Source organism: Panthera leo, chromosome C1 (assembly GCF_018350215.1).
Source record: "Panthera leo isolate Ple1 chromosome C1, P.leo_Ple1_pat1.1, whole genome shotgun sequence".
NCBI classification, from domain to species: Eukaryota; Metazoa; Chordata; class Mammalia; order Carnivora; family Felidae; genus Panthera; species Panthera leo.
Genome location: NC_056686.1, coordinates 140,057,670 through 140,072,730, shown reverse-complemented (window position 1 = coordinate 140,072,730; position 15,061 = coordinate 140,057,670). Strand labels below are relative to the sequence as shown.

The 15,061-nt window shown below is 39.2% G+C and overlaps 1 long non-coding RNA gene across 1 annotated transcript in view; it reads right to left on the bottom strand.

The window, feature by feature from the left end:
• Positions 1 to 254: 254 nt before the first annotated feature.
• LOC122227767 overlaps positions 255 to 15,061 on the bottom strand; it is a 52,790-nt gene continuing 37,983 nt past the window's right edge. Inside the window, exon 6 of the long non-coding RNA XR_006206217.1 lies at positions 255 to 698. This is a non-coding gene — a long non-coding RNA (uncharacterized LOC122227767). The remainder of the gene's footprint in view (positions 699 to 15,061) is intronic.

Genomic DNA, 15,061 nt, shown 5'->3' with positions numbered 1-15,061 from the left:
ATTTAATGACACATCATACAATTTCTTGTAATTTCAGAGGTCTATTTTACCATCCCCCAATAAGGTATGACTTTGTCTTCTCTCTGGAACCAGGTGACAGATCAGATTTTGAAGACAAGATCCATTCACTTATATTTCTATTAATGCCAGCCCGATTGCTCTGAAAAGTGCAAGTGTGGAAACTCTTATAGAGTCCCCAGTCCCTGTCTCTAATGAACTGACAGGGAAGCAACTACAGTTTTTCCAATCCACTGGAATTTCTTGAGGCAAATGATACCTAAAGCCATTTTACTCGGAAAGTTGTCGATGTCACCAGAACTGGATGCCATTATTTTTTTTCTCGCTACTAATATATGGTAACATCAGAGCTGTAATCTGGGAGCAATCAAATTGAAGGGCTACAAGAAACTCTCCTGGAGTCTCTTTTCCCCTTGGTAAAAAAAGAGCTCCCATGGTTTGGGGAAATAAATCTAATACTTGAATGAAACCATCTAGCATGCATTGAGCACTCTGTACATAGTTTTATTCCCTTAAACCTTTCTCTACCTTCTCTTCCATCTCTTTCTTCCTTTTTTCTTTCTTCATCCTTTTGGGCTGATATAAATCCGAGTTATACAACTGCTGCTTTTCAATATCTCATTTTTAGAATAAAATAGTTACACATTTTCTCTTTGCTTCTTATAGTTGCTCCTGAAAACCTAGGCACATAATAAACAACTAAAATCTAATAAATGATTACTGCAAGATACCAAAAAAAGCACTCAAGAAATTCAGCCTGTTAGGAAAGGTGCAGTGAGACAGCAAAGGTCATAGAATTTACAGAAATATGCTAATAAAAGACATGTTATTTTTGTCTTTATTATTATTAAAAAATTTTTTTTAATGTTTTATTTTTGAGAGAGACAGAGCGTGAGTGGGGGAGGGGCAGAGAGAGAGGGAGACACAGAATCTGCAGCAGGCTCCAGGCTCTGAGCTGTCAGCACAGAGCCCAATGGAGAGCTCCATCCCGTGGACTGCAAGATCATGACTTGAGCCGAAGTTGGATGCTTAACTGACTGAGCCACCCAGGCGCCTCTGTCTTTATTATTATTCATATAATCCAGTCAAATTCTTTAAAATTTTATACAGAAATTCTAAATATTAAATAGCCATTTAATTTCTTACAAGGCTCTAAAAATATGAAATAAAACATAGTTGCAAAAATGTTTATAAAAACATATGTATCGTTCACCAGTAGTTGAAAGACAAATACTCATGCAACCCCATCCAGGATAAGATATGGAGGGTGATGGCACCTAAGAGGCCAGCATCTCTTGTATGTATCCCTTCCATGAGCCCCTTCTTCTTCTCAAGAGTCACCCTCTCATGAATTTTATGATAATAATTTCCTTGCTTCTATAAAGCTTTTCTGTATGGTGAACTGTACTTTCTCATCCTGTATTCTAAATCATTTCATGTCCTGAATTTCACCTGTCATTAATGGAAATAAAATGTTGATTCTTAGACTTGTTTTCTTGAAGTTTCTCAACTTCAATTCCTATCTCAGTCAGCTTGGGCTGCCATAATGATCACCACAGTCTGGATGGCTTAAACAACCAACATTTATCTCTTATGCTTCTGTAAGCTGAGAAATTCAAGATCCTGATGCTGGTAGATTAGGTGTCAGGTGGCCTTCTTCTTTGTTTGCCTAGGGCCTTCTAACTGTTGTATCCTTACATGGTAGAGAGAAGAGAGGGAGATCCCATGTCTCCTTTTTATAAGGGCATTACATCTGTTCCATCAAGAGGGCCTCAACCTCAGGACCCTATCTAACTAATTATCTCCCAAAGCCTTATCTCCAAAGACCATCCCATTGAGAGTTAGGATTTCAAAAAGTGAATTTTGGAGATACATAAATATTCAGTCCATAATAGTTCCTTTATCTTTTCCCTTGATGGCAGTAGGGGTTAACATTTCCAGATGGGACCTTGCTCTATTCTTGGATGGTTTTAGTAATAGTTTAAATAAGACCCCAGCAAAAGGGGAAAGTAGAAACTTTGGAGGATCTTTCTCATCTACCAATGTCTGGGATTCCTATCTCTCATTTCCTTTCTGTGCCATAACAACCATAATAGCCAGTGGTACAAGAAGAGAGACAAATAACTCCACCACAAAGAGAGTGCACTGTAAGAAAGGAAAATCTATAAAAAAGAAAAACAAAGGGGAAAAAAGGAAATCTGGCATAGGAAAGGAAGTCTGGCATAGGAGTATTACTGGGAATTCTTGAAAAACTCTAGCCCTTAGAGAAAACTTTATTTCAAAGACAGCTTCACACAGACGTGTTTGAAGAGAAATTCACAGTGTAGCTCAGCATTGCTCCTAGACACCCTATGCTTTCCTCCCAAGTAATAGATACAATTTTCCTAATGATGATAAATGAAACGATGGTAGAGTGTTATTCTTTTTGTAGTGGCTAAGAACAGGTTGTGGATTGGAGCCAGTTGAGATGACCCTGCTATCCTAACCCACTGACTCACTACTGGGGCCTGAGGATCACAGGCAGTAGTTACCAAAACTTTTTCCCACAGTCTGGAGGGGAGGCCAAATCATTGTTTGGCAATAAGAGGCCAAACGGGACCCTAGAGAAGGTTGGTGATGGTTGTAGTCCAAAGAAAGAGCCTTACCCTAAGGCTGACCCACCCTCCCTGCCCTAATGGGAGTGAATGCTGCTGCCCACCCAGGTCCTCAAATACTCTCTCAGGTTTGTCTTCCAGACCTACCACAGATGAGCCCCCTGCCCCCCACCTCCAATCCAACACCTCCAGTGATTAGAACCATGAACTTGTTCCTGTCATGCCTGTCCCATGAGAGGACCCTACGGAAGCCAAATACTGTCATTTTAGACTTTGGCACATTGAGGTCAGGCCGTCTCTCCCTCCTGCCAACTTATGATTTAATAAATATATTGTTAAATAATAATAAGTTTTAAACATATATGTGAAGTTGTTTTCTGGAGGTGGTGGCACAGCACTAGGCTGGCTTGATCTGAATGACTTGGGATTTAGTCACTAAATAATTTGTGACTTTGGAGAAGTTTCTCTGTCTTTACAATGAACAAGTTGACTGGATAGTCTCTAAGATATCATCAAGTCAAAAAATTCTATTCTATTTGTAAACAGTGTTTGTCTGGATCTTATATTAGAGATTTTTTTTACATGAGTTTTATATCATGTATTTTTATTTTTATGGTGAGGGATTAAAATAACATAATAAAGGGAATAATCAAAATTATTTTTTAGAAGAATGGAGACCTTGGGAATAATCAAAACACAATGATCAAACAAAATGCAAACAAACATAAAACCTTCATATTTATCCCTGCCTGCATTTTTCTCATATATGGAGTGTGGGTGGTCTTAAATATTTCAGGGCTGCAAATTTATACACTCTGTGCCAGGGATTGGGCTAAGTGTATCTGTCTTCACAGATAATGATATTCCCTTTCAGAGACAAGCAAATTGAAGATCAGCTACTTAAAACAAGTTACCTGGTGATCAGGGGCAGAACTTCCGAAAGTGCCCCCCACCCACACACACGTCAACATCCTTGGCAGAACCTAGAAATTTGGTACAACTGCAAATTCTGAGGCCCCACTCAGACCTACTAAATCCAACTCTGGAGGTGAAACCCAGAGATGAGTTTTAACCCGCTCTCTAGCTATCAAGTTTGAAAAACTCTGACCACATGAGTTAAGAAACAAGTGATCCATCCTAGATCTGATATCCAAACCTGAACTGTTTGCAACACCCACAGTTATTATGGAATTCTGATTTGCCTGAATTATCTCTGATAGCTTTTCTTCAGCTTCTTTTCAAATGTTTTCCAGGTAGGGAATATTACAGTCACCTCTTTACCAAGTCAACTAGAGGCAAATGGGAGTGAAAACAAACTCATTTCAAGTTTGGGAGACAAAAGGAAGGCAAGAATTTTTAAGAAGACTCATGACAGTAGCATATGTACTTGTAATTATGTCTAGAGGCAAGGGATGACTTGATGACCTATGAGGTCCCCCTCATTCTATACGTTGTCTGATTTGCTTTTAGAGGTGACTAACCACTCTTTTGTATTTATAAGTTTATAATAGTATGTGTCATTCAAGAAATGGATCTGAGAATATGTTACAATTTTTAAATCTCATGTGAAAAATAAAGCAAGAGAAGATTTTACTTACTTCCCCAGCTCCAATTCCATGGCAATTGTTAGCTGTGGGATCTGCACAATATTTACTGAACACATAAAGTTAGACCCTGAAATTATTTGGTAATTCCCCTTTCACTTTATTTATTTTTTTTTAAATTTTTTTAACGTTTATTTATTTTTGAGACAGAGAGAGACAGAGCATGAACAGGGGAGGGTCAGAGAGAGAGAGACACAGAATCCGAAACAGGCTCCAGGCTCTGAGCTGTCAGCACAGAGCCCGACGCGGGGAATCGAACCCGCAGACTGCGAGATCATGACCCGAGCCGAAGTCGGCCGCCCAACCAACTGAGCCACCCAGGCGCCCCTACCTTTTCACTTTAAATTTTATATCTGTTGATATAAAATTAGTCTGTATGAGATTGAAAACCTAAGTCAGTTTGCAATGGCTTTGCCGTACAATTACATGTGTAAACAAGGAAACTTGTGACCTCAAACCTTCAGTTCTTGCCAGAGTCAAAATAAGAAATAAAATTTTACTTTTCCTTTCTATTCTGCTTTCAGGATAAAAGTCTACATGTTTCCTACATCCTTCTTTGTCTTTTTCCTATACAACAAATCGCTTGGAGAGTACAGCTAATACTCATCACATTCATCAGTCCCATAGATGACAGGTCTAGAATTTATAAGGAGAGAAGGGGTAGTGATGGGGTTGTAAGTCTTATACATTTAAATTAAAGTTGCATAGTCAGTGGCAGTGAAGATTTGCTCATCACCGTGAAATTTCCAGTGCCTTTGCAAGAACTAAAGTCCAGGTGGGCATATAGGCTACGAGGGTAGATCAAGTTCACATTTTCAGAAATCATGAAATTTGCTACTTTTCTTGCTGAAATTTCTTCATAAGGCAAATGACATTTATCCAGAATTCTGAGCTGCCTGAAACCATCTTTTATTTACTAAAATATGTTACTTGACTTGCAAATGTCTTTTAGACTAACACATACTCTAACTCAGTCTTGTTATTGTGTTCACCAACTGCTGTTTTCTTTTCCTTTCCCAGTTATCAAGACTATTAGGGAAATAGAGGCATTTGGGTTTCATGAAGAGGTCTCATTACATAAGAAGTAACTTTAAGATTTTTGTAAATGTTTATTTATTTGAGAGAGACAGAGAGAAAGAGAGAGAGAGAGAGTGCATCAGGGGAGGGGCAGAGAGAGAGGGAGACACAGAATCCGAAGCAGGTGCCAGGCTCTGAGCTGTCAGCACAGAGTGAGACGTGGGGCTCAAACCCACGAACCGTGAGGTCATGCCCTGAGCTGAAGTCGGACCCTTAACTGACTGAGCCACCCAGGCTCCCCCTATAAGAAGTAGCTTCATACGGAATGCTTCAGAGAGAGTTTGCAAACTTACAATGCTGCAAAGTATTCATCCAATCATGTATTTCCTCTGTATAGCACAGCAAATAATATTTTCATTATTCAAGCTTTCTTGTTTTTTTGTACTGAGTGTATGTGAAATTTGTTTTGGGGGTTTAACAAGATATTTGTTACACAAAATCACAAAATAACTATGATCTAATCAGTTGGTGCTTTTTTTAAAGACTATAATGAAAATCGCCTCAAAACATTTAGTATTGGCTGATTGACACACTGGGTGTCAGTCAGACAGTCATTGGTTCAAAGATTACTTCAACCACTTACTTGCCAGCTATTGAGATAAAGTTATGTAACTTCCATACCCCACTTTTCACTTCTATAAAATAGAGATATAAATAGGATATATGCATGCGTAGCATGTGTAAGAGAACTAAATTAGACAATCCATGCAATTTACTATCCCAGTGCTCACACCTGGTTAGACGTCATTATTACTAGTTTATATAGTGTTTTAAGGAAACGCTAGAACAATAAAATATTTCTAATCTAAATATATGACTAAAAATAGCCCAATAAATTCTGAGCACAAATTAAATATAATCTCAGAATGTTAATCAGAATGATGCTTGACCTGGGAAGGAAATACCTCCAGCTGGTTCTGGAGTTCTATGATTCCTCCCTACTAAGAGCTTGTCTTGGAATAAGAAAACCCTGGTGAAAGACTGTTGCTGTTTCTTTATACTTTAAGTAAAGTAACACTTTTAAAAAGAACATAGTAACTCCAGGTTTGCAGCTGTGAGGAATTCCCTTTCTGGTTAAAAGGTCACTGAGTGTTTGCAAAAGGAGTTGTTAGATACTGTTTGCACAGTGCAAATCAAAAGGAGTTGGGAGAAAGTCCATAGGTTAATGAGAACATTAGACAGCCTCATGATAGGAGGTGGAAAATGTGCTTTCCTTCTCCGTCCTCAGTTTTCTATCAAGTTTTATGTAAAGAAGTTGCTTAGGTAGACAAGGAGTCTCAAAAGCAAGCAATTGGGCAGCAAGCAACATGGATTTTCCAAGGAGTTCCATTGCACTATTAAAATTAATACTAAATCTTGGTGAGGCCAATTTAATGCATCGTTGCTTCTAATTGTGTGCTTAACATACACTCCTTTGAACATTTAGCCTGGGATGTAAATAAATGTTAACATTCACACATTCACACATCTAATTAATTTCCACCGGAAAATTCATTATAATATTACACCATATGGACTTATCGTCATTAACTGTAATGGAACCCTTTAAAATGAAATGTTTCCTAGAATATCGTATGTTAGGCAGTGGTAATACAACAGGCTAAAAAAATAATAACAAAAAGCAAGGCTGTCTTAAAAAGAAAATTCTGGAAATTTCATATGGATTTGTAATTCAAGTCTCACTTGCTTTGATTATAGAAAAAAAATATGTAATTGCATAAGAGATGTATAATGTAATATACATCATAGTTCATAGGCAATCTTCCAGAAAATCATCAGTCTCTGATTCATCTGAATCTGTAAACACCTTTTAATTTCTAGCCTTGCTGAGTGTTTACTATGTCCCAAAAAATTTTAAAGAACTATGGTGCAATTTTATTTTAAGTTTTTTTTCTTTTTTCTTTTAGCTTTGTATGATGTTTCTTTAAACCATATGTTAGTGGTTATTCATTAGAAGATGAAGACCTTAGGGGCGCCTGGGTGGCTCAGTTGGTTGAGCATCCAACTTCAGCTCAGGACATGATCTCACAGTTCGCGAGGTCGCTGCTCTCAGCGCAGAGCCTGCTTTGGAACCTCTGTCCCCCTTTCTCTGCCCCTCCCCCGCTTGTGTGCTTTCTCTCTCTCAAAAGTAAATAAACAGTAACAAAAAATTAAAACAGAAGACAAAGATCAAGACCTACTTGCACAGGATTGCATTCTGCAAATAGAACTCAGGAATGACTTGGAATCCTGCGAATATCTATAATTCAGGATTTCTTTAAGTTTAAGCCACAATGTTTAGCTTCTATATCTCTTCTGGGTAGAAAATTCTATTTGACAAAGTACCACTGAATTGCAGCTGGGACATACTTACAACTCAATAAAAATAGTGTGACTGAATGCCATGCCTTCACTTGAAGGAAGGAACATGTCTTAAATGCAGGCTTCTCCTGAATGCTGTAGACGTTGTGTGTGGTTTTTTTAATTCTAAATTAAATTTGGAGGCATTTTCATGGAATATAATTTAGATCATGAATTTAAAATTATTTTTTTCCCTTTAGAAAAAATGTTCATTTTTCTTAATAAGTCAAGGTCATTTTTTTCTGTCAAAATTCACATTTTCTGCTATACACACAGCTTAGAAAAATTGCAAGATGGTCTTTGAGTATCATCTCTAAATCTTGCATCAAGCATTTATTCATAGCACGCCACATTTTTTCTGTGCTTTTTATATTAACACATTTTCATATATATTATATTTTATTAAGTTCAGTTTAAAGCCAAGTGTTGAGAAAGAAAGAAGGACAAGAACTAATGTCTTTTCCTGTTAGCATTTATGTGTGGGGAAATAAAACATACCTTCATCTAGATAATTCTAAACCATATATAATCAAGGTAGACAGTGTGTGGTAATCCTGTTTGCTCTGCAGAAATATAAAGCATTCTTCTTTGTTTACTAGAAGTACACAAGTTCCCACAGTCAGCACTGTCTTAGTCTAATATTGGACAAATTGCAGTCCTCGTATGTGAAAGAGCAGCTACGCCTAACCGGCTGATCAGTTGACAGAAGGATTAAATATCATATTGCACATGCCTGTCCTATGATAGGCTCTTAAACATTCAATTCACAAATCTTAATGGCCCAGCAGGTCTTTCTTGAGAAAGTGAGATTTGAGCAGAGACGTGGAGGGTGAGGAGGATTATCAAGCAAGGGGAGTGTGAGGCAATGTTTCCAACAGAGGGATGTGCAGGTGCAGAGAGCCTATGGTGGGAGGAGCATGGCTCTGCCCAGACTCAAAAGGAAGGTCAGTGTGGCCCATGCAGGTTGTTCTGGCCAGAGGGCCTCAGGTGAGGCTCTATCAAGAGGGCAAAGATGGGGCCATGGTGCCATTAAGGAATTCAGTCTTTATGCAGTGAGAAATCAGAAACTATAGAAGGGTTTTAAACTGAGGAAAGGCATTTTAAGACATCTTTGCTTAGAGTCATGACCTTTCCTAAGTCACTGAGAGAGAAACTCAAACTCATAAAAGCAAATGAGGAGAGCTCTTATTTGTTGTTGATTGGTCCTTTTTTTAAAAAAAAAATAACATTTATTCATTTTTGAGAGACAGAGACAGAGTGTGAGTGGGGGAGGGGCAGAGAGAGAGGGAGACACAGAATTTGAAGCAGGTTCCAGGCTCTGAGCTGTCAACACAGAGCCTGACGTGGGGCTTGAACTCACAAACCTTGAGATCATGACCTGCGCTGAAGTTGGACACTTGACTGACTGAGCCAACCAGATGCCCCTAATTTGTCCTTTTTTAAGTTTTAAATTCATTAAATGTAATTTCATAAATATAGTCCTCAGCACAATATGTGGCCCATTGCAGGTATATTTTTTCTGAAAACTCATATTCATCTGAGCTCCTCAGAATTACCTTCTTTTTTTAAACGCTTATTTATTTTTGAGAGACAGAGAGACGTAGTGTGAGCAGGGGAGGGGCAGAGAAAGAGAGAGACACAGAATGTAAAGCAGGTTCCAGGCTCTGAGCGGTCAGCACAGAGCCCGACACAGGGCTCGAACTCACAGACTGTGAGATCATGACCTCAGCTGAAGTTGGATGTTTAACCGACTGAGCCACCCAGGCACCCCAGAATTACCTCCTTAAGCGGTTCAAATACCAAGTCAAATTGTTTTGGAAAATGTAGTAACTTTTCAGTGACAACGATCACTGACGTTTCTACGTAAGTTCAGCAAAGGTCTATTATAAAAATTGGGCATTGAAGAAGTGGTTTCAAATTGCTCTATTCAATGTCAAAATACAGTCTGTGTACAATGTGTGGAGAGTCAATACATTACGATCTTTTTACTTCCTAAGCAATTTAGTTTTTCAGTATTTTCAGTAATATATTTCCTCTTGTCGGTATCAATATAGGAGAGCTCAATTTATACAATACTAGATATCTTCTGAATTGCAGAAATAGGAATTGGAACTTTCTTATAGCTCAGTTGTAAAACAAGGTTACCTTTTGCATGTTCATAACTGGCTTTTAAAAATAATTTTGGAGACTATTTTATTAGGAACAGCAACAATAGCTTTCAAAAGATTCTTGAGGTTCTTTATGTAATGGGCAAAGCCACGTCCAGTGGAGGAAAGGATACTTTCAAGGCTAACCAGGCAAATGAGCAATAGAGTCCATGAGAAACTGTCTGCCTCATGGACAGAAAATGTGTTCAAATCCTGAAGTAAGTTTTGTCCAACCCCAGGTGAGCTTAGCACATCAAAGGCTGCCAAATTGCTATTAGATGTGTCACCTCCACAAAGTTGTCAGCATATCAGCATCACCTGCATTGTTAGAAATGCAAATGCTCAGACCACACCTCGGGCTTTTTGAATCAGAAACTCTGGGGTGGGCCCTGTAAACTGTGCGTTAATAAGCCCTCTGGGTTCTCAGGTTTGAGAACCTCTGATCCAGGAGAAACAGTAAACTTCAAAAATCACATCATCAGCCAGTCAAGTCCTACATTATTACTAAAATAGCTTTTAGTGTTACGAAAGGTAATGTGGCAAAAGATAGAGCCCAGTACCTACTCCTTTCCTCCTGTCTAGTAGAACCCTTTCCCAGAGAGCTAATATGTCTCAGGAAATCTAACCGACCCCTGCTTCAGAGGTGGACCCCGATTAGGCTGAGCCAATGATGGCAATACCAAAACCCTTACCAGAGATATGTTTGGGGATATTGCAGGTCTGAACCAGTGTGAGCCAATGAGATACATAAAACATTGTTCAGGCTTTTGGGCAATGAATTTCATTATTCTTAAGAGGCAATTATTCTATTTCTTTCTTGCACTGCATGTGAATGTACATGTTACCAGCAGGCATCCATAAGCATTAGGGGAAGCAGCGAGAGGTGGAGTGAATTTATCATGGGGTGTGCAAAACGGAGAGTCAGAACTTGAGTTCTGGGAGACATTGCTGGGCCACTGGATCAGCCCACCTCAACACCCTTCCTGACTCTTTAGTAAGTTAAAAATGGTACCTGTAATCAAAAGCACCCTAACTTATACAGGATGCCCAGTAAACCATGAGATACCCTGAAGCAGAGGCCATGGCTTTAATCATCTTTAGATCTTGGGGGCCCAGTCCAATGCCTGGTAGATAGTGACTGCTTAACAGATTTTGTTGAATGAATGAAAATCTGAATGCATTTACATTTTACAAGTATATTCCACCCACTACAGCATCCAAAGAGATAGATATGCAATGTGAGTACCTCAAAAATAGTTTTATTCAGAAGGCAGTCATGTTGTACTATTTTTCAAACTGATTGATGTTGGAAAATGTAGTCAGGAATCCTTTTATCTGGATAGAAAGGAAGTATCTCTACCTATGCTTTATTTTTAGTATTTTAAAACTTTTCTTGAACACGAAAATAACTGCTACTTTTAATGATCAAGAACATGTCTTTAAATCTACAGCTTAAAATGCACAAATGAGTCCCTTTCTGTCATTGATTCCATTACTCACGTACATGTTTTTCTTTCTTGTGATGGCAGATGCTCTTAATTGCTCACAAGCATGAGTGGGAAGTGATTATAAACTTCAGATTTAATAAGAACATCAAAAAAGAGGAGAGACAGATCAAACTGCTCCATCAATTATAGGGGTGTTCTGGTTTCATTTTGCATTTCCTTTTCCCACGTTTGTAAAAGTGCCAAATAAAAGTGATCTCTACCTATGTGGTCTTGTGTGCCAGAGCCTTCTCCCAGGGGCAGAAGGAAAACAAGAGACTTGAGCCCTCCCTACAGAGACCAGTGAAAGCTCATGCATGGGTAGAACTAAGGTTGAGACCCACTGCCCCATCTCATGAGAACCAGCCCACACCTTTAGCACCCCGATGTGAAATTGATTACTCCAGAAAGTGTATACCTAGCACTTGACATATCCCAGTGGTGACTTCAGGCACAAAATTTTGCCCACCCACTAAATGTGCCCAAGGAGGCGAGTTTCCCTCACTTATTCAAAGATAATTCTGATTCTTTCTGAGTATTTCAATGTTATTTCTAGCTATAAATGGCAAATGTTATTATTCCAGTACTTTCACTCTTCCTGAATCACACACCATTTTAATGCCGTGATGTAGCAAGATTACTCCTTAAATGCATTAGGCATAATAATCAGTTGTTTTTTGTTTGTCTTTCATTAGACTAATCAGTTAAAGTGGCAAACCATCACCACTTGAGAACTATGGAGCATGATGTTTTGGGGAGACAATGACTCCTCCCCATCTTGGCCTTTCTTCCCTATTTAGGCCTCCCTAAATTTTCTTCATGTTCCATCTTACCATTTTAAACTGAAGCATATCAGAATGTAACTGTCTGGAAGTATACAGGGGCTCCGTGTGTGTGTGTGTGTGTGTGTGTGTGTGTGTGTGTGAGTGTGTGTGCATGTGCGCGTATGTAGGGGCTGGGCATTTGCATTTTAACAGAGGATGAAGCTTTTTCCTCTGGAACTTCTGGCATCTGCAAGGAGCTAATGGAGGAAGGCGGTGCCAGTGCCCTCTAGGCTCTGTTGAATGACCCAGCCACCAGGCTGTCCTTTGAAATGACACCCAAAATGAAAGATTCAGTGGCAATGAAGAAAGCCTCAAGATTTATGTGTTGGGGTCATGATAAAATAGGAAGGCAATTTAATTTTGCAAGTGTTATTAAATTTGTTATCAGCCACCAGAAAGCAAAGCTGGGTTCTGCCTATTGAAAACGCAGGTGTAACGTGGGGAAATGAGAACTCCTGTTTGCTCATGGATTGCTCTGGGAGGCCATCATGACACATGGATATTCCTTCATGTGCCCTCTAAAGGGAATTATTTGCCTTTGCTGGTTGTGGGAAGAGTCACCACCCCAGGCTGATGAGAAGAGGCTTCTTACCCACTCCAGACCCCACAATTCCACAACACAACAAGAGGCAGTGCATGTTTTTCAACTGCCTTGCTCTGTGTGTTACACCTGGACCACTAAATCCATAAGAATCGAAGTTCCCCCAGTCATGCTCTGACTACACACCCACAGTACAGTGGGCTTGATAGCCATAAGCCAATTAAGGCAATTAGTTCTATTTAATGTGAAATGTTCTCCAATACACACACTGGCAGAAATAGTGAAAAATACAAGCATCAAGAATTCTGATTTATTTTCCCACTTCCAGAGCCAGCTGCTGAGTGCCAACCAGTGCTGTATGTGCTTCTGGCATAACTTTATTAATAATCTTGGCAAACAAAGAATCCTTCAACAAATAGCAGTAGCCTTTTGATTATATTGTGCCACAGATAATAATTGCTTCAAATTGAGTGTAGTGAAGTCTATTTGCTCATGCATAATGAAAAAAAATCATATAACAGCTTGATTATGAAAACTAACGGCATGTTGGAAAGCTACCAAGAATTCCCCCAAATTGGACATTTTAATTGTTTTACCTCAGTTGCTGATCCAGGCCAAATTCATTTAAAACAAATTTAACCTACAAAAATCTCTATAAAACAAGTTGGTTTCCAAGCCTCCTGGCAATAATTTATTTAGAGTTAATGAATGTGAAAAATGTTTTTTAAAGCTACATAAAAATATAATAATAATATTATTATTGGAACAATATTTAAATCAGCAAAATTCCAGGGCACAGGAAAATTTAAATTGACTCTTGCAGGTCTCTGAAAGAGGATTTGACCTGTACTTTACTTTTAGAGATTGGAATTGTGCGGGTTTGTCTCTGCATATAGGTATTCTGCAATTATTCCCATTTAAAACTGGATTGTGCTTTTTAACAAAGATGTGGAAATGTACCCTTGATTATTTCTGTTACCATAACAGCTACCATTTACTGAACAATTGCTATGCTTCAGACACTAAGCAGTTTACAAATATTATGCAGTTTAGTCTTCACCAACAGCCCTAGCAGATAGAGCTGTTTCCATGCCTTGCGCGGAGTAGGTACAGGATCAAGATTTGTTGCATGAAGAGAGAAGTAACCTGCTTCACGTCATTAAAGCCCAGCATTTAAACCCCAATGGTGGCGTTCGGTAGCTGTTCTCTTAGATCCCTTATTTATGTTTCTTTTTTTCTTTTTCCTTTCAGAGATGTTTAAAGTTTCCAAACTCTAATAGTCCCCAGACAAGGCTAAACACAATAACATCAGGAATTCCTCTAGGTACAAATTCTTCAGGAGTTCAGGCAACATGATGCCTGTAGATAAGGATACTGGTTAATCGTCGTCAGGCTCTGCTGAGGGACCGGCTCTGGTGATGTTTCAAACACGGCTCAGCGTGACGCTGCCCACACTGCAAAAACCCAACGGCCAAGCAAGTCGAGTTGGCTGGACACAGTTTGCATTCGACCAGGGCTGCTAGACTCCTGCCCAAACAATTTTCTTACTGAATGAACATTCCACTTAGAATAGCCTGTGATTTTGACTTTTCGGCGTCTGGCAGATTGTGGTCCACACTATGAATGCTGATCGTGGCCAGTGCTAGGCAACATTTTGAGGAGAATACACTTCCTGTGGCACCATCTCTACACCCTCCCAGCACCCTGTTCCCTCTCCACCTGCTCCAAACGACACCTCCACCCCAGCCCATTATCTTACCCGCTCACCTTTGTTAGAAATAAACATTTTTACCTTCATTATTTTAGCCGTGGAATCCTTGTCCAAATGCAATCTTAGTTGGAAGCACAAATGTAAGAAACAAGCCTAATCTTCTCCCTAGGGTATGGGACTAAAGGTCTAGAATCAAATTAACTCAATGTAAAGTCACGGACACTTAAACCTGAGTGAGGTATCTTTCTGGGTCTTATCCCAAGGCCCATGTCATTTCAAAGATCTCTCAGATAACTGCAGTGACCCTGTTGATCTCTCTAATGTCCTCTGTACTAACAGCCACTAACACAGTCTAAGCCAACTACATCTTTGTTTTTTACATGGAGGTTAGTTTTTCTGCTCAGTTAAGCTGTAAACTGCCTATGGCAGAAACCTATCTTTTGTGTTTCTCATTTAAGTAGAAGATCCCATCTATAGTAAATAATTCACCAAAAGTGCACCCTAGAAACAATTCTCATCAAGTCAAAGCAAAACAGAAGGAGAAAGATGAGGCAGGAGGTACTCAGTTTTATGCGACCCATTGCTTGCTTTCTTTTATACCTCCCGCTCGAGCACTGGTTAGTAATCAGAGAATCAGATTTGGAATCTGGCAGTTTTAGCTTACTGTGTAACTAGGCTATTTTATTTACCTCTCTGTGCCTCAACTTCCTAACCTGTCAAA